This window comes from Rhinolophus ferrumequinum, chromosome 16 (assembly GCF_004115265.2).
Source record: "Rhinolophus ferrumequinum isolate MPI-CBG mRhiFer1 chromosome 16, mRhiFer1_v1.p, whole genome shotgun sequence".
In the NCBI taxonomy this organism is placed as follows: Eukaryota; Metazoa; Chordata; class Mammalia; order Chiroptera; family Rhinolophidae; genus Rhinolophus; species Rhinolophus ferrumequinum.
This window is the reverse complement of record NC_046299.1, coordinates 18,403,250-18,428,726: the sequence shown is the minus strand read 5'-3', so window position 1 is coordinate 18,428,726 and position 25,477 is coordinate 18,403,250.

Below are 25,477 nucleotides of genomic sequence, written 5' to 3'. Positions count from 1 at the left end.
CAAATGAATGATTACTTGTCTTCTTCAAAAAATTGAATATGTAAGAATTAACGAGAAAGGGAGGCTGGGCCTGTCTGCCTGTGTGCTGGGCTGGCATGTGAACACATTGTGGTTACCCACTACGTATCTAAAAATTCACTATCAGGGAACAAGAAAAAGGCTACTTTGTTTTACTTTGTTTTTATTCACTTTGTTTATTTCTAAGACAGAGGAATATTGAGCATATCAGTAGGCACAGGGGGAGGACCCAGTAGGAAAAAAGAAATAAGTGATACAATGTGAGAAGAGAAAATAAGACAAGAATGGTTGGAGAACTTCAAGTATTCAAGGAAAGGAGTTTGTCTTGGAAAAAGGAGAAATCAATTTCTTTTCTTATTAAAGAGACAATTAAATAGCCAAAAGACATACAGATATCAAGGAGGCAGCTGTCTATCATGGAGTGCTCAGCTCCTTGGATAAGGAGAGGTAAAAATAATATCCAGTCCGGGTCTCCTTCAATAAGCATAGATAGAATGTCTAGCAAGTTCCTGACACCTGAACAAGCATCTTAATATAAGTTGGGCCCTTCCTGATAGAGATGCCTCAAACACATTGATAATCTCAGGATGAAGGAGTCTGCAGCATGGCAAAGGCCCCGGAATAAACTAAGGAAGCCTGGACTTGGTTGCCAGTTGGATCATTCATTTGTTTCATGACTTTGAACAATATAGTTTCCTTCTGAGGCCCTCAGTTTCTTTATCTGTCAAATGGGAAACCAAACCAGATCAGTGGTTTCCAAATGTCTGTAGGTCCATACAGGGCTCTGATGACACATTCTTTATTTTTTATTTATTTTAATTTAAGCTTAATACACTGCAAAGTACACATAAAATAGTGTACAGCTTGCTGAATTTTCAGAAAATGAACTGATGTGTTTAACATCATCTGGATCACGAAATAAAGCATTACTGGCATCCTAGAAATTGTGCCCTCCCTCACTCCCTTCCAGAAACTCCCCATCGATCCCTTGAAGATAACTTGCTGCCCTGTCTCCTACCAGCAGGGATTAGCTTCACCTGTTCATATCATTTCTATAAATGGAATTATTCAGCATGAACTATTTTGTGTCTGGCTTCTTTCACTCACCATTAAGTTTGTAAGATATATCCTTATTGCAGAGTGTAATCTTGAAGGGTTCAATGATGCATGTTTTAAATATAAAAAAAAAGTAAGAAAATGAAGTATGTTTTTCATAAAGCTAAATTTATTCAAAATAAACCATTTGTCCTTTCATTTGACAATATGTGCTTTCATCTTTTTGGTGATAAAAATATTCTTTCTTTTTTTATTTAGAATTTTTATTTAGAAATTTGATTTTGGTGTTTGGTTTATTTTTTTGTTTTGTTTTCATTTTAATATGCTAACTTAGGAAATTCAGCCCCAAATTTTATCATTTAAAACAAATTGACTGAACCTTGAAATCCCCAAGCTTGGGTTCCATGGGTTTAGAAGCCTCTAAGTTTGTTGGTTTTGTGACTTCCAAGCGAGCTGGAGGCTTTGGGTTTTGGTTAGCATCTAGGATGGCCAACCCATGTGGACAGATTCTCAGAGGTGCCCACAAAAATCATAGTTACCAAATATTGATGTTTCTTGAAAGTGACAAAGGGAGGGAAACATTTTTCTCATGCTTGTAATCCATATGCATAAATAGGAAATAACAATATCAATTTCCTTGAGTGTCATGTCATATTAGGTCTTATTAGAAACCCTGTAGAATTGCCAGAAGGGTAGACTAGGAGGAAATACATCACCCATATGTAGGAAAAGCCAAGAGAACAGAGATATACAGCATGAGATTTCTGTGCCCCAGTGGATTTCTGGAAAAGGTGCCCTGGGCTGGTAGTGCTCAAGGAAAGCCTCATCTCCAGAACTAGACTTTAGAGAAAATGTAGAGACCCCTAGCAGGCATTCAACTAACAAAAATGATTCCTTGGAAGAGAAGATAAAAATCAATCATTCTAGTCAGAGTTGAAATACCATGCATCATTGCAAAGAAAAATTACATACATATATGCGCACGCACACACACAAGAAAAAAGAAAAGAGAAAGCGTTTCCAGAACATTTATTTTCTAAAGGATAATTTTCTGGTTAAAGTAATGGGATCTGTGGTTGAATTTTTGTTAACATCTATTCAAGAGAGCAAGAGAGGATCTTCCTACTGGCAGAATTCAGAATTCCCTTCCCCAAGGGAGCTCAGTAACATATCCAGGCTCTTTGCCTTGAAGAAAGCCATGATGGAACAATTCTATTTTTAAACAAAATCAACTTGAGGCTCTGTTTTTCATTACTAGCTGTGAAAAGATGTAGCACCCAAATTATTGCAAATAAATGGTACCCTCTTACAATTTAAATAAGAAACATTGTAAATACAGCTTTTCCAAAACCTATATGTTCTATAAGGTATGATAGACACACACAAACTTCTATAATGTACATAACATATAGTCTTTATGTTTGTTTCTAAAAGAAAAAAAAATTGTTTGTTTCTAGCTGGTTAGCACTCAGTGCTTCTCAAGCTCTGTTCTGCAACATCTCCTTCTCCTATTTGGTGAATTCTCGGCGAAAGGTAAGTCCAATTTTCTTCTGGACCCCTCCCACAATGAGAGACAAGGAGGCCATATTGTTCCTCCTCCACCTCCAGGAAAAGCCCAAATGTGGGTTGGTGACCCAGTCTTGGCCAATTGAATTCTCTTTTTCAGAACTTTGAATCTTGATCAAATGATACTAAAATTAAGGAAATATTTGAAGCTTAGAGGTGTATTACCCATATTGTTGCTTTTGTAGAATCTTAGTTATGGTCCCTGCTGCCATATCCCCAGGGCTAAGGATAGTTTTCTAATAAATCTCTCTCCCACCTTTTAATAATATTTATTTATTTACTCGTTTTATTTTAAACAATGATAAGTAGAGTTTATTTCTGTGGATTTCGAACAAGAGCAGTTTATGAGGCATGAATTGGTGACTATACATGCACCCTAATACATTTTAATTTTTCTAAGGTAAAGAATTCATTTTTCTTTTATATATTTTCATTGTATCAAGGGAATAAGACAGGTGTTTGACAAAACAATTAGTTTTCACTTCCTGACATTGCCAAAAGGCAGAGAAAATTATCAGATGACCTCACAGCTCACAGATTCAAAGCTAAGTGAAGTTTACTTACAGAGGCAAATAGAAGCATCTTAAAATCCCCCAGAGTGGGTATGGTTTCAAATAATATAGTTTTGATACTGAAGTACATGAATAGAAATAAAAATTCTATGTTTCTGCTTTAGGATATACTAATCTTGATGCCCTTATTTTAATTTTTACAGTCACTGTGAGAATTCACATTTAATTAATGAACATTGTTTCACATACTAGCAATGAGGGAAAATTTCTTCTAATTAGGATCAGATCTGGCTCAGATACACATGTCTTCTAATTCCATATGCCATAGGGCAGAGGGTGGAATCCAAGAGAGGTGGGGGACGTGTGGACCTGTCTTTGCCTTTATATCCAGGAGACATTTCATCCAGAGCTGGCCAACGACTTGACTGTGGGAATTTGGTCCCCTCCCTGTCTTTGAACACTTGACACAGGGTGCCTGAAACTCTATTATTCCTTGACCCCTGAGAAAACCTTAACAGGGTCCTGAATTTGACCACTTGTCGCTACAAATGCACTTCCCTTCATAATAGAACCATGCTGCCCTTTTCCCCCTCCGCTCCCCAGAATTTGTCCAACACATCCAGCCCACCTGGAGTCTGTTTGAGTCTGAAAATGACTAATGCCCACATGACTATGGCTTTGATTGGAGGGAAGCAGAGAGAGAGAGAGAGAGAGAGAGAGAGAGAGAGAGAGAGAGAGAGAGAGGGATAGCGTTACACTGCCTGAGGTTAAATGCTGGCTGTATCACTCAGTAGCTATATGACCTTCTAGGAGTCACTTAGTTTCTCTGGACCTCAATTTCCACATACGTAAAACAGAACTATTATACCATCCGCATCATAGTTCTGTTGTTTAAGTGAAATGACAAATGTGTAGCCCTAGAAGAGAGCCTGGCACATATAAAATGCTCATAAATGTTCATTCTTATTCTGTTTTGACACATAAACTTTCTAGAGATCTTGATAGCAATGCTTACAGTGTTTCCAGTGGGCTCAAATGACCCTAATCCCAGCAGTGTCACCCTTTATTTTGTTGCTGTTGTTGTTAATGAAGGTGACACAGGTAACCCCAACTTCCATACCAAATTCTCTTGGAATGAGGTTGTACCGATTCATCCACACTCTCCTTTGCCTGGGTGCTGCTGAGTCCAGGGCTGCAAAGGGGTAGGCAGTGTAGCTCATGATTCCCCTGAGAAGGGAAAGACATCACAGCATGCCCAGTGGGGTGGCCAGCAACACAAACATTCAGAGACAGAGAAATTGCATTGAAAAGTAAGATGGGCAGTGGTAATCTAGGCTGGTGATCACTTCAGAGAAATCCATCTAAAAGGAGAGTGCCCTGCTAAATGGGAGGAACGTGGGCTCGTGCCATTTGAGAGTGAGCGAACCTAGATATTTAGGCAGATGGCTGGCACCAAGGTGGCTTAGTCAGAAATAGAATCTGAGCACTAGCAGAGTGCTAAGAGTCTACTCTACTGTTTTGAATCAGTGGTCCTTGGAAACACACGAAAAAAAAAAAAGAAATCTATCTATCCATCCACCTACTGATCTGGCTAAGGTTTTTTGTTTTTTGCTTTTTTTTTGGATGTATTTTTGAATAGGATTATCCTACTTGTACAATGTAGTTTGCTGCTATTTATGCTGACATGTTTGACAATTGTGGTCCTGGGTGATAAATATAGATTGGTTTCTTCCATTTTCTGGGCTTACAGCTAGACCGAGGAATACATCACCATCTTTGCTTTGGTGGTGGGCAGAGGTATGCTTTTGTTTGTTCACTTTTTTTTTAAATAATCTAAATTAAAGATGCACATAAGACTTAATGAGGGTTTAAAAATATATCCATATAATAGAATATTTTGTAGCCATTAAAAATGATGGGGTAACATGAGCGTCAAAAAGATGAAATACTTTGGTGTAAATCCAACAAAATACATACAAAAGCTATATGAATAAAACTACAAAACTCTGAAGAAACAAATCAAAGAACTAAATAAATTGATAGTCCATGTATATCGATAGGAAGACTCAATTGTGTTAAGATGTCAGTTCTTCCCAATGTGATCTATAGATTCAATGCAATCCCAGTTAAAACCCAGTAAGTTATTTTGTGGATATCAACAAATTCACTCTAAAGTTTATCTGGAGAGGCAAGAGACCCAGGCTAGCCAATACAAGGAGAAGAACAAAGTTGGAGGACTGACACTACTTGACTTTAAAACTTACGCTAACGGATTGTAATCAAGGCAGAGTGATATTGGCAAAAGAAGAGACAGATAAATCAATGGAAAATAATAGAGGGAGATAAATCAGTGGAAAAGAATAGAGGGTCCAGAAATAAACCCATATAAATATAATCAACTGATCTTTGACAAAAGTGAAAGATAATTCAGTGGACAAAGGGTAGTCTTTTTAAGAAGTGAAGTTGGAATAAATGGACATCCACATGCAAAGCAATTAATCTAAACATGGACCTTACACCTTTCACAAAAATAATCTCAAAATGGATTAGGAGACATAAATGTAAAACCCAAAATGATAAATTTCCTAAAAGATAATGTAGAAGAAAATCTAAATGAATGAATTATACAGCAACTTTTTAGGTACTACACCCAAGAAGTGATCCATGAAGAGCTTGATCCACTTTGAATGACAGTTGACAGTTTTTTTTGTTTGTTTTCATTTTTGTTTCAGGTTTTTGTTTGTTTGTTTGTTTGTTTGTTTTGTTTTTTAATAAAACTAAACATATTCCTTTCATATGATTCAGCAATCACATTCTTTCCTTGGTAATTACGCAAATGAAAATTTAGGTCCACCTAAAAATCGGCACATGAATGTTTATAGCAGCTTTGTTCATAATGGTCAAAACTTGAAGCAACCCAGATGCCCTTCAGTAGGTGAGTGGATGAACAAACTGTGGTACATCCCGACAATAGAACGTTATTCAGCATTCAAAAGAAATGAACTTTAAAAAAATAAAAGAAATGAGCTATCAAGCCACATTAAGACATATAGGATCCTTAAATACATATTACAAAGTGAAAGATGTCAATCTGAAAAGACTACGTACTGAATGATTCCAATATATGACATTCTGGAAAAGGCAAAATTAAGAAGGCAATAAAAGATCAGTGGTCACCAGAAGTTCTGGGGAGGAAGGGATGAATAGGTGGGACACTGGATCTTTCAGGCAGGGAAACCACTCTATACGATGCTATAATGGTGAGTGTATGTCATTATACAGTTATCAAAATCATGATGAGTGGCCCCTGGTGTAAACCACTGGCTTTCATTGCTAGTCACGTGTTATGGTGATGTTGGTTGATGGATTGTAACAAATGGACCACACTGTTGTGGGATGTTGAATGTGGGGAGGCTGTGTGTGTGAGAAGGACAGTGGTTATGTGGGTACACTGTTCTTTCTGCTTAATTTTCCTGAGACCGTAAAACTGCTCTAAAAATAAAATCTATTACTTAAAATAAAAAGGATGAGGTCAATCTCTATGGATGGATGGAAAAAATGACTGAAATCTATTATCGGGGAAAAAAGGCAAGCTGCATACTATACGTTGTATGAACTGATTTCTGTGTGTGTGTGTGTGTGTGTGTGTGTGTGTGTGTGTGTGTGTGTGTGTAAGCTTTATTGTATAAATATGTCCACAATCATCCCGTATGTTCCTGAAAGCACGAAAAGAATACTGGAAGCATATATACTAGTTGATGGTTGTTGTCTATAACTAGTGGCTTAACAATGGCTAACTGTAATTTCAGATTTTATAATTTATTACATATTGCTTGATGTTTAATATATTAAGTATCCTTTGCTTTTTTTCTTAGTCAGAAAATGTGTGATGACAAGAAAAATACTTATAAGAAGGTTTTTAAAAAAGAAAGCAGGTTTATAATCAATTAAGCCAGGTAGATAGAGGAGACACCAGAGTTGTCCTCAAGCTGGGTCAGGACAGGAAGCTGTTCTGTGTGTAGAACTTGTCCCATGGAGGCCGCATCCGTAGCAAGTTCTCCACCATGACAACCAACAGCCCTTGAAACCAGCTTATCTGACCAGGCAGGAGAGAATGTGGGCAAAGAGAGGGGCTGAGAGGAAGCACAGCTTCTCTCTTGTATTTATGGATCTGACGTGCAATGTTCTGAAGTGATCATGAGTGATGCACTATCATCAGGAATGTCATCACACTGAAGCACTGACAGTTTTACTGTCACTGGCCGGGGTGATATGGCTTCAAGGGGCTGCTCCAAACGTTCAGCTTCTAGTGGGCATGCAATCTGTGTAATGAGTCTTACTCTTGGATCGTACTCAGCAGTCACAAGAGAAAAGAATAAGGAGTGAAAAGTTTACAAGACAATATGTAAAAGAATTTTAGTCATGTTGCCATTTTTATAGTCTAACCCCCTCCCCCCGCCCGCCCCACCCCCCGCCCCCGCCAATAATGGGAAGTACAGCATAGGGAATGCAGTCCATAATATTGTGATCACTACATATGGTGTCAGGTGCGTTCTGGACTTATGGGGGGATCACTTCATAAATTATATAAAGGTCCATGCACTATGTTTACATCTGAAACTAATATAATATTGAATGTCAACTGTAATTGAAAAAAAAAGTTTAAAGTATTGGGGAAGAAGGGAAGAACAGGAAACATAGAAGAGTTACATATATATATATATATATATATATATATATATATATATATAGAGAGAGAGAGAGAGAGAGAGAGAGAGAAAGAGAGAGAGAGAGAGAGAGAGACAGAGAGACAGAGAGAGAGACAGAGAGACAGAGAGACACAGAGAGAGACAGAGAGATATCTATAGATAGATAGATAGATAGATTTTAATATAGCAATGTGTCAATGCTCTTTGAAAGTGAGTCTGATCTCTCTTCGGAGAGAATTCTGATGCCCCTGATCTTTAAGTTCCTTTCCAAGCTCTTCTCGAGGGGGCAGAGGAACAGTGCAGAACTTTACTGAGAGGCTCCTGATTGTGAAGGCCACTAGTCACTGTGATCACAAACATAAAGAAGCTCAGCGCTGAAACTCCCAGGAGACAGGAGTCTTTACTCTGTTGCATCTGTGGGGCTTCCAGCAGGAGAATTACAAGCTGAGCTTCCTTTACAAGAGGGGAGATGAGAGGTCCCCATTGGCCCTCAACAGTCATGGATGTTTCATTTAATACCGCACATAAGACCCAAATGGGCCCTGAAGTCCAAATAGTACCCCTGCCTTTTGAGGAACAAAGGCCCCTGGGATAAAACAAGGCTACTGAGGTTGAAAGAGACGTCTATTCCCAGCCGCACCCTGCTGGCCAGGCCTGCCCTTTTGACTTCTGACAGTCATTTGCTTTTTATGAGACTTATGACCACTTACATTGCTCTGCCTCTGGAATTTGTGTTCCTCTGGCACCTGTCCTCCTGTTTGGGCCCATTTGGTCTGCCCTGTGCTGCTTGTGACCCATGGCTCTGCTCTTAGACATGTACCTGTTCCCTCAGGTCCTGTTCCAGGGCACCGAGTGAGCCTGCCATCTCTGCAGTACTTATACCCTTTACTGAAAGGGTTTTTAAGACCTATGGGTTTGACTGACACCCTGACTCTGGGAGTGACCAGCTGCTTTTGTGAGGGTTTCATGGACCCAGCATGATCAGAGCTAATCCCTTAGAGTGGCCATTTCCACCTCCCTCCTCCTCTGTGGTAGAACTGAGTACGTGCATGAGAAATGTGCTTCAGATTTCCGTAATACTCCAGGAAACACGTGCAATGGGCAAATGGCCCTGAGGTCCCACATTTTTTGCAGGGGACAACACTTTTAGTGGAGGGATGCCCTCACTTTGCTGTGGATCCTTCTCTGCTGGAAGCCAGGTATCTACCACTCCTACCCACAGAATCCAACAACCTCACAATATTTGGGCAACAGAAAACACGAATGCCTCTTGACGGCTGACCCAACAAAGAAAAGGGAAGCTATTGTTATTTTCAAGCAGTTCACAACTTTCAGACTCAGGATAACCATGCTTGTCAATGTTTTAAAGTGTGAAGAGTAGAGAAGACTGATCATACATCTCTTCCACTCCACTCCTACTCCCATAGCTTCTCCTTTCCCTGCTTTTTCATAAGATAATTCGTATTTATTATTTTTGTCTGTGTTAGGACCATAGTTACTGGTGTAAAGATCTGGTTTTGCCGATTGTTGAAATGATACCAGGGGCTAGTGAAGAACTGCCACTCCTTTGTACCAGAGCCCAGCACCATAAGAACCTGCCCACCAGATATGGGCACCCTCACCACTGGGACCGAGGGGTCATCTTGGTGGGTGACTTTTCATCTTTCCTAACAGGCATGTGAGATACATGATTAGCAATTTCTCGTCCGCACAAACAGAAACCTGAGACATCACAGAATTCTGGACAGACAGTGTGTTGGAAGCGTGCCAGGCCTGATAAGGCTACTGTTTTCCGGGGCTGGAGATGAAGCACAGATGGAGTGAGGTTGTGCCTGTGCTTAACCTTTCGTATTGGCTTTTGAGAATTCTACTGTGGCTAAGCAACCAGAAGTTTCTGTTTGGTTTTATTTTGATTTAGCAGTCAACCATATGCTATTGCCTCAAATCAGTCAGTCCCCAAAGCTGACAACAGAGTTTTTAATCCATTTCACAAGGGTGGTATTGGCCCATGATGGCGGAATGCAGCTGGTTCTCTATTTGTGGCAACGCCTTTGGGGAGATGTGGAATGCTTCTTTCAAAAATGGTCACTTCTGTATTGGCAAAATTCCTTCCATCAGCCTTACTACAGGTTCATGAAGCTACTCCTCTCCAACTGTGTGATTTTCATAATTAACAAAGTTGAAACAGGTCTTTAAGTAAAGCCCAATATCTAAGACACCAAGACTCCTTGGGAATATTGGTGTGGGGACAAGGGAAAGAGATTATAGTTAGGTTAAGCTGAAGGACTAGAAATATCTTATTGTGTATGGGTCATGATCCATTTGTTAAATTTACTCGACAAAATTACTTTGTGAAAAATATAGATTCCCCGTCCCCTATTTTGGCAATTAGTTCTGTAAGTCTGCAGAAAGTGGGGATACCGCCCACTTAACAAGTACCCCATACGACAGTGGAGACTTCATGCTGTCAGAGCTATTCTGTACTAAACAAGGGAGACCAAAATTACATTAATGAGAAATTTTAATTTCTAACTCTGGATTCAAATACACTAAATGTTTTCTTCCTGACACTGAAGGACAGCAATTTCCTGATATTTGAATTTCCCTGGTCAAGGAAAATCCTTGATATGAGAGGAAAGAGGCAGCTTAAGCTCTTGGAGAACCCAGTTTGCAACAGTAAATGAAACAAACCCAAACCTCTTATTGATCACAGAAGTCACCAGTATACCATTTTAAATATGAATCTGTGAAGTGTAGGCACGTGCCCGTGTACACACACACACACACACACTCTCACACACACACACATGTCTACTTGCTTTTTTCAGCTTTTGAGATATAATATATGTCCTGTTAACTCTGCCCACTTAGGAAAGGAAGAAAGGGGTGAAAAAATTACCCTAACACCTAAAGCATTTCCTGCTATGGGAATCTGGAAGTGTTGCCTTCTCCCATATTTCCATTTCTCAAAGAGAATAGCCCTGAAGCTCCTGAAAACTAGCTACATATCAGGGATTACAATGGGGGTTCATTAAGTAAATTACAGTGTATTCATTCAATAGAATATTATATTACAACTATTATAAGACATAAATAATTGGTAACGGCATGGCAAAGACAATAAAATGTTCAGTACGAGAACAAAATGCTGAACTGCAGAACCATGTGTTGCATAATGTCAACAATTACACATAAACACATAATCATATATGTGGAAACACAACCAAGGTATAAGGTATACAAATATAATTTTATGTATCTATTTTTTTTTACAGATGGATGGGTTACAGTCTTTAGATTTTGTTCTAGGCTTTTTTTTTTTTTCCTAAAATTTGGTGCATCTCTATTACTGTTCAGAATTAAAAATCATTCAAGGCGATAAGGGGGAAAATTATTTCCAAGTTAAACAAAATAACGTCAAGCGTGTTAAGAAACATGCTTTTCCAATTATGGCTCTAAGATCTGTGCGTACCCAATATGTGTGGGGGGGGCTGCTGCTAGTAATAATCAGACCTGCCTCCAGGGACCGTCAGGGATGGTGTCATAACCGATGCCACAACGAGCCCTGAGCATGTTCAGGAACCCCTGGCATCATGACCTGCTCCATGCCGTCAATCCAGATCAGAACACCAAAGGCAGAGCCGGCAAAGGGGCTGAGAAGATGACTTGATTGCCTTAAGAAACGTGTGATGGTATATATATTTATTTTTTTACAGTAGTCTTCAATATCCAGAACACCTCTGGGATTCAGTGTAGTGGTGGATCCAGCATTGAAACAGAAGCCAGCCGGTGGAAGTTACTGAAGGGTTCAGATTTCAGCCCAGCACAAGGAAGAACTTGCTGATATTATCGGAGCTCCTGAGGGCAGTTTCCCCAGCCAGTCAGAGCGCAGTCTGAAGCTGGAGGATCATTTGTCCAGCATGTTCGTGAGGGGATGGCCTCCTGCCACAGGGAAAGACTGCATTATATGACATGTAAGCCTCCTGCCCAGTTCTGGGACCCCAAGGTTTTGGATTCAGAGTTGGCATTTCATTTGACCAAGCAGGCAGGACAAGCATGACGATTCCCATCATACAGGTGAGAAATTTGAGGCTCAGAGACATTAACTGAATGCCCAAAGTCAGACAGCTAGAGTGGCAGAACCACTAACTTCAAAGCAGTGAAGGCTGTGAACTCTGGTATATGCACTCAAACACCGGGGTGTATGTACAAAGCCAGGATACCCGTAACTCTAACTAGGATTCAGGCAGACAGACCCTTGAGTGGTAAACTGGAAGGAAAATGGCAACTTCCCCTCAACCTTTGGCCTTTGTGACTGGATTACCCTCTGCAGGGAGCACCTTCTAGTTTCATCCACAGGGAAAAGAGTCACACAGTCCAACCCATAGTCCAATCCAAAGCTTTGTTCTCTGAGAGGCAGTTCGAGCTCCCTCAGGGGCTCATGAAGCTGCTCCACGCAGCAGCCCCCCTTGTCTTGACTGGGCCTGAGGGGTGTGTGTATGAGCTGCTGAAACAGGAAGGGACAGGCCAGGCACCTCCGCTTGGATGAAGAAATGCTTGATTTCCTGAGTGAGAACGTGAGCCTGCCATAAGGGGAGCAGAAACCTTCTACCTTGGGTTCCAGGAAAACTGCTGTACTCCCAGCTGTGTGGTTCCCGAGAAAATGTGAGGCGTTCCTGCCAAAGAAAACCAGGGCACAGTAGAGAACTGGGAGGAGGGGTGGTCTTTCCCATCCTGGTTTCTGGCAGTTTGGCCCCAATCTGTAGTTGTTATTGCTGTTGTCACTGCGGCTCTTCCACAAAGAGAAATTAGGAGAAAGGAAAGAAAAGAGAGAAAAAATATTCGGGTAAAATAAAACTGGGAGCATTCGACAGGTTTTCTTTTTCTTCAAAGAACTATTGTGGCATCAACAGTTGTATGAAAAGGGTACTCAGCATTCCAATTTCCATGACTGGTGATTTCACTCAAGTGAGGGGTAGGAAGAAATAAAAAGCTTTCCAATTAACATTTATTGAGCACATATCATGTACCAGGCACTGTGCTAGAGTATTTTCCTTGCGGTGATTCAAGTCAGCCTTTTGAAGATCTTATGAGGTGGCCGTTATCATTATGCTTATTTTATAGGTAAGAAAACCTACACAGAAGTTTCAGTAACCTCCCCAAGGTTACCATTTAGTAAGTAGTAAGGCTGAAATTCAAGTTCAAGCAGTCTCACTCAGAACCCCTGCTACGCCAGAGTACAGTATAATTCTTATAGTTCAGGTGACTTGCCTCCAAGTCACGCAACTAATTAATGAAGGACAAATCAGAACTAAAATCCCAATCGTCTCCATCAGATCTGATGATCTTCCCACAGCCTAAATAGAATGTCCTGGACCAGGGCTCACAAATCATGCCCAGTTGTATCTCATGAAACTGCTTGGCTCACAGAAACTTCCTGAACAAACTCTCTTAGAAAAGACTGACATAGATATTGAACCAAAGGTTCACTGGACACCCACAGTGAGTCAGGCCGCTCTCATAGCTTATGGATTCCTCACAACCAATTTGGGCAATGGTATGTTTATCTCCTTATTTATGGGAAGGAAGTGCCATAGTTGAGGTCGCACAGTCAGCTAACAGCAGAGGGGGAATAGAAAGCGAGTCTCCTGACTCTGATCCCAGGCCTTGCCACCTCACACCTCAGTTTACCTCCTGAAATGAAGAGAGAATTCTTGAAACAACACAATAGATAAAACCATTTAAACTTTAATCTTAGCCACTGTGACCTTAGTAGAATGCTGTTAAAATTTTCTCTAAATGTCTTAGCCTCTAACAATTAATTAAATGAAGCTCATAAATGGGATAAACTTGACTCTACATTAATGAGGTGTTTTACTCTCCCTCATATAATTTTATTGATGTCTGCAATCACTTTTCACAAAGGTAATGTCCTTCTCAAGGAAGCAGGTTGGCTTCTCTAAGGTTTGGTTTCCGTGTTACCTTCTTATTGACTATGAGGTCCCCAAAACCCACAGACCAGGTAAAACTGAGAGCAAACTTTCATATTTTAATCAAAAAGAGCCTTTGGAGATAGAGATAGAGATAGAGGTAGAATGAATATGTATCATACAAGCAGCTGATGTGGCAGGAAGGAACTTAACTAGCCCTTGGCACTCAATGAATTGCCAGCTTCACGGAGATGCTTTCAGTGAAGCTCTGAAGTCAGCGGCCCCAGGGATTCTGTAACACCAAGACAGTGTAAAACAGGGTCTGTTTTCAGAAGAATTAGATTTGAACCTAAAGCCAACTACTCATGCTAAAATGGCAAGGGATTCACTGGACAGAGACCCTGGGGATACAGAGGTGCCAGCTCTTGGAAAAACCTCACCATACATTCCGAAATAGAAAATAATATCTCCTGGGATTCTGTTACAACGTCTCAGTGAGAGAAAGTCCCTGCCATTACCTAAATAGCCCGAGTACATTTAGTAGTTGACTATTATTACTAGAAACCCACCAATTCAATCAAAAGTTGTGCTTTCTATAGAGTCAGTTAAGCTGGTTTCTTAATTAGGTTATTCCATTAGCCACATTCATAACTTCCAGTGGGAGTGGAGCATTAAAAATCATTACTGTGAGGAATTGGTCAAATCGCTGACAATCAGGATGAATCCTCCACATTTATGAAAATCCTACAAGCAGTGCAGTGATGGTATGGGCAATTTTTAATGTGTACTTACTTTTAAAAAATAAAAATAGCATAGTGGGAAGAAAAGATGTACAGGAGTCTTTGGAGAAAAAAATAATTTAAAAAGTCTTATAAGAGTTAACTTGCTTCTTTCAAAATAGCTCTGAAAAAGCTTAAGGTTAAATTCATAAGACATGCACGAACTAACTTAGGTACACAGCCCCTCACATTTATACATATTTACCAAGTTGACCATAGAGCATGATGATGTCATTCCTTCTGTCACATGTCCTCACACTTCCTAAGGTAACAATATTGGACTAAAAGAAAACGGAAACTGACTTGTCATAATACACCCCATCAGCCACATTGATTCCAGAAAATGACAGAATCACTCATTTCCATCTTGTGTGGAAGCAGCAACACAGCAAATGTCAAGGAGAAGCTCTGTCACCACTATGCTAATGAAATTTTACTGGGATGATAAAGGAGAGCAAATGCTTAAGATTTAAGGCAGGACTTTATTGGTTTGGGATTTCAGATTCTTTAGTCTAGTCAGAGACGGGATGCTCAAAAGGAAGAAGGAAATCAAACATGATATTTAAAGACTGTTAGACTGAGTCCCAAATGACATAGAGATGGGAGAGACTGAAAAAGAAGAATGACTGGTCACATCTTGTTAAATGTATTAAGAATCACTAATGTGGACCTAAGTCTCATAATAGGCCTGGCCTGGTATATAGGCCAGCTCAAATATCACTCTAAAATCATTCCTCCTCTCTCCCCGGAGGGTTAATAGTTCCCCACCCATCTTTATCTTCATAGTACTTTGCATAAATGTTTATTATACTTGTTGTACACTTATCACTCTAAATTGTGATGTTTCTGTTTGTATAGCTGTCCATCCTCAGCAGTATATGCAACCTCAAGGGCAAAGGCTACATCTTAGCATGTAGCACAATCATTTAAAATGTTTTAATAGTTTTGTGACAGAAGGAATACCTACACAAATGGCAAAAAAATTCAAAACGGCAGTATAGACAAATATAAAAGGATGGTTAATACCCTCCAGAGGGTATTATGCTAAGTGAAATAAGTCACACTGAGATAGATAAATACCATATGAGTATGGTCTCACTTACAGGTTGACTCTAAAGAACAAAATAAAAGAACAAACAAAACAGACACAGACTCATAGTAGATACAGAGAACTAATTGATGGTTACTAGATGGGAGGTGGTTAGGGAGCTGGGTAAGAAAGGTGAAAGAATTAAGATGTACAAATTGTAATTACAAGAGTCATGGGGATGTAAAGTACAGTATGGGGAATATAGTCAATAATATTGTAAAAACTAAGTACAGTGTCAGGTGGGTACTAGACTTATGGGGGGATCACTTCAGAAATTATGTACATATCTAACCACTACACTATACACCTGACACTAATATAAAATAATATTGAATGTCAACTTTAATTAAAGAAATAGTTACAAGGATATAAAGTACAGCATAGGGAATATGGTCAATAATATTGTAATAACTATGTACAGTGTCAGATGGGTACTAGATTTATTAGGGTTATCAATTAGTGAGGTATATAAATATCTAATCACTATTTGTTTTGTATATCTGAAACTAGTAAATGGATTTTAAAAAATAAATTAAAAAGATGGTTAAAATTTTCCATCCCATGATCTAAGCCAGGGGTCAGCAAACTTTTCGTGTAAAGGGCCAGATAGGAAATATTTTACTCCTTGCAGGAAATACGGTTTCTGTTACAACTACTCAACTTTGCTGTTGCACCACAAAAACAGCTTTAGATGTTAAGTAAAAACAAATAAATGTGGCTGCATTCTAATAAGACCTTATTTACAAAAACAGGTATCAAATCAAATTTGTCTCATGGAACAAGGTTTGCCCACCCCTATACTAGACCACAGTGTCATGTCCCCAATTAACAACTGTTAAAAGTTTCTGATAAAATGTATTGTTAGTTGAGTAAATCCTTTATGCAGCCTCAGTTAACCAAAATATACCTTGTAAAGACATAAAAAAATATAGGATAGGTGACCTGTGCTAGTTTCTTCAAAGAGGGAAAATTCCTAAAAAAAAAAAGCGAATGTGCCCATGTCTTTGGTGTCATCATATCTACTCCTAAACACATGAACTCTGAAGTACAATTCTCACCAGAAATGAAATGGCCAGTTCTAGTTTGATGCCCAGATGAGCCAGGAAAGTTATCTAACCTACTGGAGGGTTATATCATAAGCTCTAATACAAGGACCCTGGGCTTTCATGGACTGACCTAGAAATCGAACCACTAGGGTGAATACTGTATCAAAAGTAAAACCCTTTCTGAACCAAAAAGAAAAAGAAAACAAGTTTGAAATACCCTCTCTTTGTAAAGTCAGAAGCCTCACGCACATGCCTTTGAAAGGGAACTGTGGGGGCTACTGCTGACCCCTGTGCCCAGCAACCTGGCACACATCTATCTCATGGGTCCTTTAAGAGTATGGTATAGTATCTGAGAATACAACATTCAGAACTTATACCAAAGCTTAAAAAAACAAAAAACAAAACAAAACAAAACAAAAAAAAACATCAGTAGGAAAGGTTCTATGAATGTAAGATCAAGTTCTACTCTGGAACTTTTCAAAACATTGAAGAATTACAAATTCTCCATTGTCACTGGCTTTCCTTGGTTTCTCACTGTCCCTATGATTCTCTCTTTGGATCTCTGGGTCTCCATGTTTCTGAGGTAGCCTCTCTCTCTCCCTCGTTTTCTCTCTTTTGTTCCCTCCTCCTCTCTTGCTTCTCCTTAACCTTTCTTTGTGTCATACTCCTTGTGTCTTCCTCTTTCTCAGTCTCTCTGTATTTCAGTCTCTGTCTGTCTCCTTCTCTCTCCCCCTTTGTCCTAAGATGACTTCCATCTAAGCCATTCAATCATTAAACTTCTTTTCCATGGCCATGCAAGACCACCTACTGACTCACCATCAAGAGGGAGTTACACGTAGAATATGAGTGCTTGACTCATTATGTATGTGTACATATGACCAAGGGTGTGCGTGTGTATGTGGTTGTGTGCGTAAATGAATAGATATAAATGATAGAGAGAGAGAGGTGATAGATATAGATGATTGATAGATGATAGAGAAACAGAGAGAGAGAGAGAGAGAGAGAGAGAGAGAGAGAGAGATGAATAGCAAGATCATGCTAATGGCTGAGATTTAAATTGACATCTGTATGTTCTCTTTGTTGGAATTATCCAACAAAGGTAGCTAGGTCACCAGAATGTATAGTATATAGTATATATGAGAGTATATAGTATATAGTACGTAGTCTTGTTGGTGCAAGCATCTCCGTATCTGTCTCTTCTTTAATTAAAAAAACAAAAACAAAAAAAGAGTGATGAAAAAGCCCTGAAGCATCTGCTATTACACATTCAAAAGAAAAAAGACAGTGATCTTACCACCTTTGTCATCAAATCTATCTACTAACACTAGTAATTAGAGAAATTTTTAAGTTAAATTTAAGTGCCTAGAATTAAATATAATGAAGTTTAATTCATAATATGTTTGTTAAGTTTAAATAAGTTTTAAAAAAGTAATACAAGTAGTATATATTGATACAAGAAACACCAGAAAATACAATTTAAATGAAAAAATTATCATAGTCAATGGTAAAATTTTAGCCCTACCTTTCCATATTTTTTCACATTTTCTTTTGTTAGCCCTTCTTCCAATAACTGCCTTCCAATCACACTATAAACCAGCAGTTCGTTTCATCTCCCACTAAATAAATGTAGGTAATAATGATATCTGTCCTTCTTATCTTTTAGGAATATGATGAGAATAAAACTGAAGTAATGTGCCAAAATTCTTCAAAAGGGAAGCATTTTGAAAAGCTAAAAGGTACATGACTGATCTCAAGCAGCACAGAAAGCATTCAGTAGATCTCAGCAGAAACAGAGACTTAAAACCTTTTACGTACATGTAAAAGCAGGGTCTCCCACAAGAGCATCCACGCTCTTTCATCCCCACCTACGTTTTGAAATAAGCTCTGTTCTTTCACTATAAACCTGTACAGGAAGGTTTCACCTTTGTTTCTTGCCAAGTGTTTGAGTATTGCTATTGAGTATCAACTGATCTGAGCGGAACTGTGCTGTGGAGTGGCCATTACATTCTGAGGTTCCAGCTCACACTGGCCACACCTCTTCCGGGCTCTCACCGTTGGCCACTGCAGGGATGTTGTTTGGCCAGTTTTCCCTCCAGAGACATAGGTGCATCATTCACAATTTCTAGATGAAAGGCACAGCATAGAGTCAGGCCACATAATGGGCATAAAAACTTACAGACATAAAGCAAAGTGGCTGTGCAGCCTGTCCGAGGATGTCTCTGGCAGAGTTTACTAAATAAGAGTTCTTTTTTTGAAAACTGTGTATGAGAAATAAGTCAGGATAAAAAGAAGGAACAACATCTAAGATGAGATTTAAATAAGCGAATATGGAGATTTAAGTGTACAATTATATCTTTAAGGGATGCCACAGATTTTTTTTTTTTTCCTACATAGATTTTCAGTTTCTCATCAGGCAAGCAATATACCATAATCACTCAAAACAGATATCATAGATGAGGGAATTTTAATCTCTTGTCTCTCCACATTTGCTCTTACAGTTCTTTCACCTACCATGTACTTAAGATCATCTCAAAACTCCCCTTTTAAAGTCTGTTCTACTCTCCGTGGTCTAATTTAAGCATCACGCTTGCCATTGTGAAAGTTGGCCTAAGGGGAGCCATTTTAGGATGGATCCAGTACAGTCATTCCAGAGGAACTGCATTGCTCGTCTTGTTTCTTGAACCTTTGGACTGGGCTAAACCACAATTGTTTTACAAACAATTGTTTATAAAATCAGCAAGCAAGGGAACATCCTGATCACAATGATTGATGATTACGGACCTTCTATATGAAGATGCAATGAGTAATCAATCATCGTAGCCAAGAGTAGCTCAGCTTGTCAGCACCAACAAGAACCTTTTTCTTTTTTTCACGTAATTATTACTTTTCTTTCCTCATAAAAACCCCTTGTTTTCACCCTGTAATCAGGACCCTACTCAGGGTTCTGACTGAATCTGTGTTCCCGAATTGCAGTTCTTTGATCCCAAATACACACTTTGCCTCTTAACTAGGGTTCTTGTTGTTTTAGGTTAACGCAAGCCTTTCTAACCATCCCAGCTGGAAGGTTCCCATCTCACCTTTACTTCTCTAGCAGTTTTGCCATCTGGATGACATGCATCTTCTACTGCCTCATGTGAATGTTTATAACTTTTCACACCACTTCACACACACCCCTTGGAAGGTGCCTGGAACATGTTAGGTGTTTAGCAAATATCTGTAGAATTAAAGGGAATATGATAATTTACATAAGGTTCTTTGTGTTGTCCCTCCTTAAATGTTAGCAATTATTATTCCTTAGTACTCCTTAAATGTTAGCAATTATTAATACAATAAATAAATGACAACAGTCCATATATTTTTGCACTGAATTCTATGTTTTTACACTCAATTCTATTTTATTTGTACCTTTTTAAAACAGATGTGAATCATTCCCAAAGTCAATATTTAATTATGTTTTCTAAAAGGTACCAACAGATTTCAAAAAAAGGTTTAATTTCTGTTCTCAGATAATGCATTTTGTACCCAAAGATTTCATGTTTGCCAACACAGAGAAGATATGAAACAAATAAATGTGCCATTATATCTTACTACTAATACCAGTACCTGATTTAAATAGTGGCTTTCAAATTTCAGGGATTTCTGTAAACATATAAGTACATGAATACTAGGGAAAGACCTAATCATGTGAACCATAAGATTTTCTCACTTCCGAGTCAATAGCATAGATCAATGAATCCTCCTTGCTTCCCAGAACTTTACTTACAAGTAGAAATTGTTCAACACTCTGAAGTTGAAGACACTAATACAATAGGTCAGACCTGGCCGGGGCTTCAGAGCAGCTCCTTACTATGTGCCGTCAGAAGACAGAAAGCAGAGTCTCCCTGCTGTCAGCACCGCTAGTAAGGAGATCTGAGTTGCAAAGCAGGCCCATCTGCCTCCACATCTGATGCTTTTTTCCACTACAGCATCTGGTCTTCCCTGCCATGCGGCATTTGCATTCTTGATTAGGATCAGAGCCCTGAACAGAAAAAATTTGCTAAAGAAAGGCAATTCTAGTAAAACTTAAAAAACGAGGTAAAAAAAAAAAAAAAAAAGCTTACACAGTGATGACCAATGCTGGTTTCATAGCCAATGCTGAAATATAATCAGATTTTGTTAGCTCAGAAAGATATTAACCAAGACCAGATCTCGAAATCTGCAGATGACCTTGTGCTGAGTGAATCACCAGAGTGAGAGGAGAGGAGAATATGAGAATGTGGAGAGGAGAATAGGAGAACAGTGCAATTACCGTGGGAGCTAAGGAATGAACTATGATGGGCACATGTTCAAAACATTTCTTTTTCACAAGGAGATGGGGTTTCCATAACCGGGATTTGCCACCTCCCACCCTCCTCTGAAATCCATCCAAGATGAATAATTTTACAAAAAGATCTTAAAAGGTTCTGATTTCTAAGTTCTATGTTAAAATCTACAAGGCAAGTGTAGATTTTGGAATCAGATCAAAGCAGGTTACAAATAGTGCTCTGCCCGTGATCATCCAAAACAGCTTGGCAGCTTGGGCAAGTCACTTATCCTTTCTGAACCTCAGTTTCCTGTTTTGTGTAATGAGAGTGAAAATCTGACCCTTACAAGGGTACTGTAAAAATTAAAAAAGATGATAAATATAATGCATTAAAAAAAAAAGTTGGCCACATTTAATTATCAAGGTTGTGTTGATATATCTCAGGTCTAACTATAGCTGAAGGAGAACACATGCATGTCAAACAACCAGTCAGTCACGCACTTTGATAAATGCAGCACTGACACTGTCATAATGACAAAAGTTAAGGGATACACTCGTAGACTCCAGATGACTGTCTATGAGTAACATTGTGAGTAAGAAAGAGTCTGGAGGTGAGAATCCAAACATTTAGTATTTAATATTTAATTAAATATTCAGCAAAAAAAAAGAAAAAGGAACAGATGTAAATACTTACCATCTACCTAACGAGAATTTCATAAGGATTAATGAATTAATTCTGGTTAGTATTTTGGAATTCAATGGAAGAAAGAATAACACACACACACACACACACACACATACACACGACAAGACACTAAATATCATCATATAAAATTAGATCGTGTATAAAATGAGTGGTGCTCCTAACACAGCATCTGTACTCTGCATCCTTCATGCCAGAGGATTCCTCATTTGGTCCAGATCTTGCAAAGTTTCCCATCAAGAAAGGCTGTCCTGTATAACAAGGCTGCCAATATCAGTACCTGAATCTAAATAATGGCTCACAAATTTGGGGAATTCCTTTAACATCTCTCTCTCTCTCTCTCTCTCTCTCTCTCTCTCTCTCTCTCTCTCTCTTTCACACACACACAGACACACACAGACACACACAGACACACACACATACACACACACAACAGGGAAAGGCCTAACCACATGCAAGGCAAAAATTACATCTTCAAATGCTGCCCAAGACCATCAGCAAAAGGTACAGGAAGGAGGAAGGAAGGAGAGGGGAAGGAGGCCTGGAAACCATTCAGAATTCTCGAAAAGTTAGATGGGCAGTCTAGAATTACCATAAACTCATACCTTTAAATTCAGGTGTTATTATAATCATGAGTCTTTCTTAGCCATGGCTTTACTAAAGATCAGATACGCCCAAAGGATGTGTAACCCCTGTGCCCCACTGCTTTCTGGGGGAGGAAATCAAAGTGGCAAATCATGAGTTTCTAATTTTGTCTTCAGATCTGGGGTTGATGAACTGTTCCCTTTAAGGATCTGAGAGAAAGAAAAATGTTGGGAATGGCAGTGACACACACACACACACACACACACACACACACACACATGCACATGTGTACAGGATGCTACAACAACAGTGCCCTTTTATGGGTATCAAGATATGTGATTCTGCAGTTAATCCCGATTGGCATTGATCCCATTTGCAGATGAAATTCAGACTAAGATTATTATATCAACTTGCCAAAAGCATATGAAACTAAATAGAACTAGAACTCAAATCTCCACTCTGCTTTTCATTTCATCAAGTTACCTCCATCTATAAGTTTCTTCTGATTCCCCGCACTCCAGTTCACAAAAATAACTTCATACTTTACCTTCACTACGATGCTCAAACAGATAAATTTAGCTAGGTGAAATTGATTAGCTCTTTTTTGACACGTACATGCATAGTGAAAAAGTACTGTGTGTCTATGTGTGTGTGTGTGTGTGTGTGTGTGTGTGGTTGGCACTAAGAAATAGGAGACTTTAGATGAGACAAAGCTCTCTAGTTAGCAAACTTTGGGTGCTCAAATATTAAGTCATCACCCTTATTACTTACTACAATAAGTAGCCTTAGTAGACCTACTACATGCCACCCATCCAAACTTTGACCCACACTCTCCCTATTCAGCTTGTAAGCATAAGGACACGTGTGTGCATACAGAGTGCATGTACACACATGTTCCTGCACACACACATGCATGTGTCCACCCTCCTCAACCTGGCAGTACTTTTCAGTCACTTCTTAAATGAATGAGCATCTGGTTTGCCAAAGATGTATTTTTCTCTTTTCTCATTTTGTCCAAAATGTTTCAAGGGATAATTCGCAGCTTGTATATATTTCTAGTCCAAAGTCCTTCGTTTCCTGGTACCTACCTATTTGATGTGTTTGAAACTTCCCTTTAAAGCCGGAAATTGTGAGTTAACTACTTGAAGAAATAAAAAAGTTTTAAAAATTCAAATTTAAATGAGATGAATAATTTTAGTGGTAATGCTGTTTCAGTAAACTTGCATATGAACAACATACAAACCAGAACCTGTGTCCTCAGGTTAGACAGTAGAGTGGTGTGGATGCTCTCAGGTCAGTCAGCGATACTGAATGCTGTTATCATGATTTGCATCAATACAATCAACACCTATGTCCCAAGAAAACTCCCAGTGAGCAGTTATTTATTTTAAAATGTTCAAAACTCTTATGTCCATAGCTAACAATGAGCATAACAGAGCGCCATGTGTCTAGGAAGGTTTCTGGCAATTATATCTCAAATGAAGACAAGGTGGTAGGTGGTAGGCTGGATAATAGGTGCATATTTCAAAGAGTAAACTCTCAATTTCCCGATTATTTATGTATGTGTGATTTTTTGCCAGTTCTTGATCATGTCTGTTTTACTCTAGCATACAGAACTTTCACACACTTTTCAAACGGTCTTTAATCATAACCACCATTGTTTTACTATTTCTGCCAATAAGAGTTTCCAGGTTCACTTCAAATTGACAGCTCTGACAGATTGAAGAACTGAGGATTTACTCCCTCAAATCTAAAACCCCTCCTGGCATGGCCCCAAGTCACCAACTTTCACTTCTACCAGCAGAAGCCCAGTACACACCCACTGTCCCTAGTGTCAGCCTCCTGGTATTTATCAATGCTGTCACCTCCTAATGGAGGGTCAGGCCTGTGTTTGTAATGGGAGAGGTAAAGGGGCTGTTGTCACTGGGATATTGATGTTTCTAAGACTGGATCAACTGGTGGACAACCAATAATTCACAAACTGCAAAACCCTAGCTGTAAACACACAGGCACACACACCACCCCTACCCCCAGCCCCAATCCCTAATCCCCAGAGGCTTTCAGAAGGTAATGCAGGATCTCTCTCTAACTTGCGTTCCCTGAGTGCACAGAGATAGAGACTACGCTAAAGGGCAATGATTGTTCTGCAGTTTTAACCCACTTTACCCTATAAATATGTCCTCTTAGACTTACTAGAACCACCCATAAGCTTTGTAGCAAGGAAATGGGAAATCACTCCAGGAATGCCCCGACTGCCTTAAAAGTTAACCCTCTCACCCCCACATTCCAGATACTTGATAATATCCTACTCTGCCTGGTCTTCAACTCTACCAACCATGGTGCCAGGAAGTAGGATTTACATGCTCAATTGGAAGATTCTTTCGGGGTTGGGGGTTGGAGAAGAAGATGGAGGTCCCGGAGTAATGCAGGCACCTCCTGGAGGTGACGTGATTCCTGCGAAAGGTGAGCAAAGGCTTCATTTTGCCCACTTCCCAAGTCAGAAGCCTCAGATACCCTTCTCCCTCTGACCCTCCAGCCCACTGGAACTTTCGACACCCCTCATCCCTCACCTCTTTGACCCCGCCCCATCACCACTTCTCTACTCACAGTGCTGCTGTGGTCAGACCAATGGAGCGGGTTTTGTAAGTGGAAGTCCTTGTCACCTCTAACATGCTGTTTGTCACCCTCAGCTCCTCCATCCCAGCAGCCTGTGGCGTTTTCTTACTCTTGCTCGGGAATTCTAGGCTTCCGCTGCCCAAAGCCCCCGGGGCTTCCACTGCTCCACTGCTGCTCACCTCTGGCAGCGCTCAGTGCTGGCGGCGCTCTGTAAAGGGACGGGAGTAGCAGGAGCCGGTTCTCGCAGCTCCTGGTGAGGGGTCCCCGGGGTCAGGGTCGGGCCCTGGGACCACAGGACCCCGCAGGAGCCCCCGCTGCAGGCGCGGGGAGCTGTGTGTGTGGGGGGGGATGGAGGATGGAGAATCGAGGAGCATGCTCAGCGGGGCTGGGGAACCGCCGCCAGCGCCAACTTTTCCCATCGCGGGAGCGGAGAGGGAGTCCCGGGCTAGAGGTGGTGGCGCGGGGCTCTCTGCTGGCCCGCTGTGGAAAACAGCTCAGGACCCCAACTCCATTCAAGTTGGCCCGAGATGGGGCGGGCAGAGGCAGCGTGGGGCAGAAGGCGGCCGCTGCCACAGACCCAGGCGC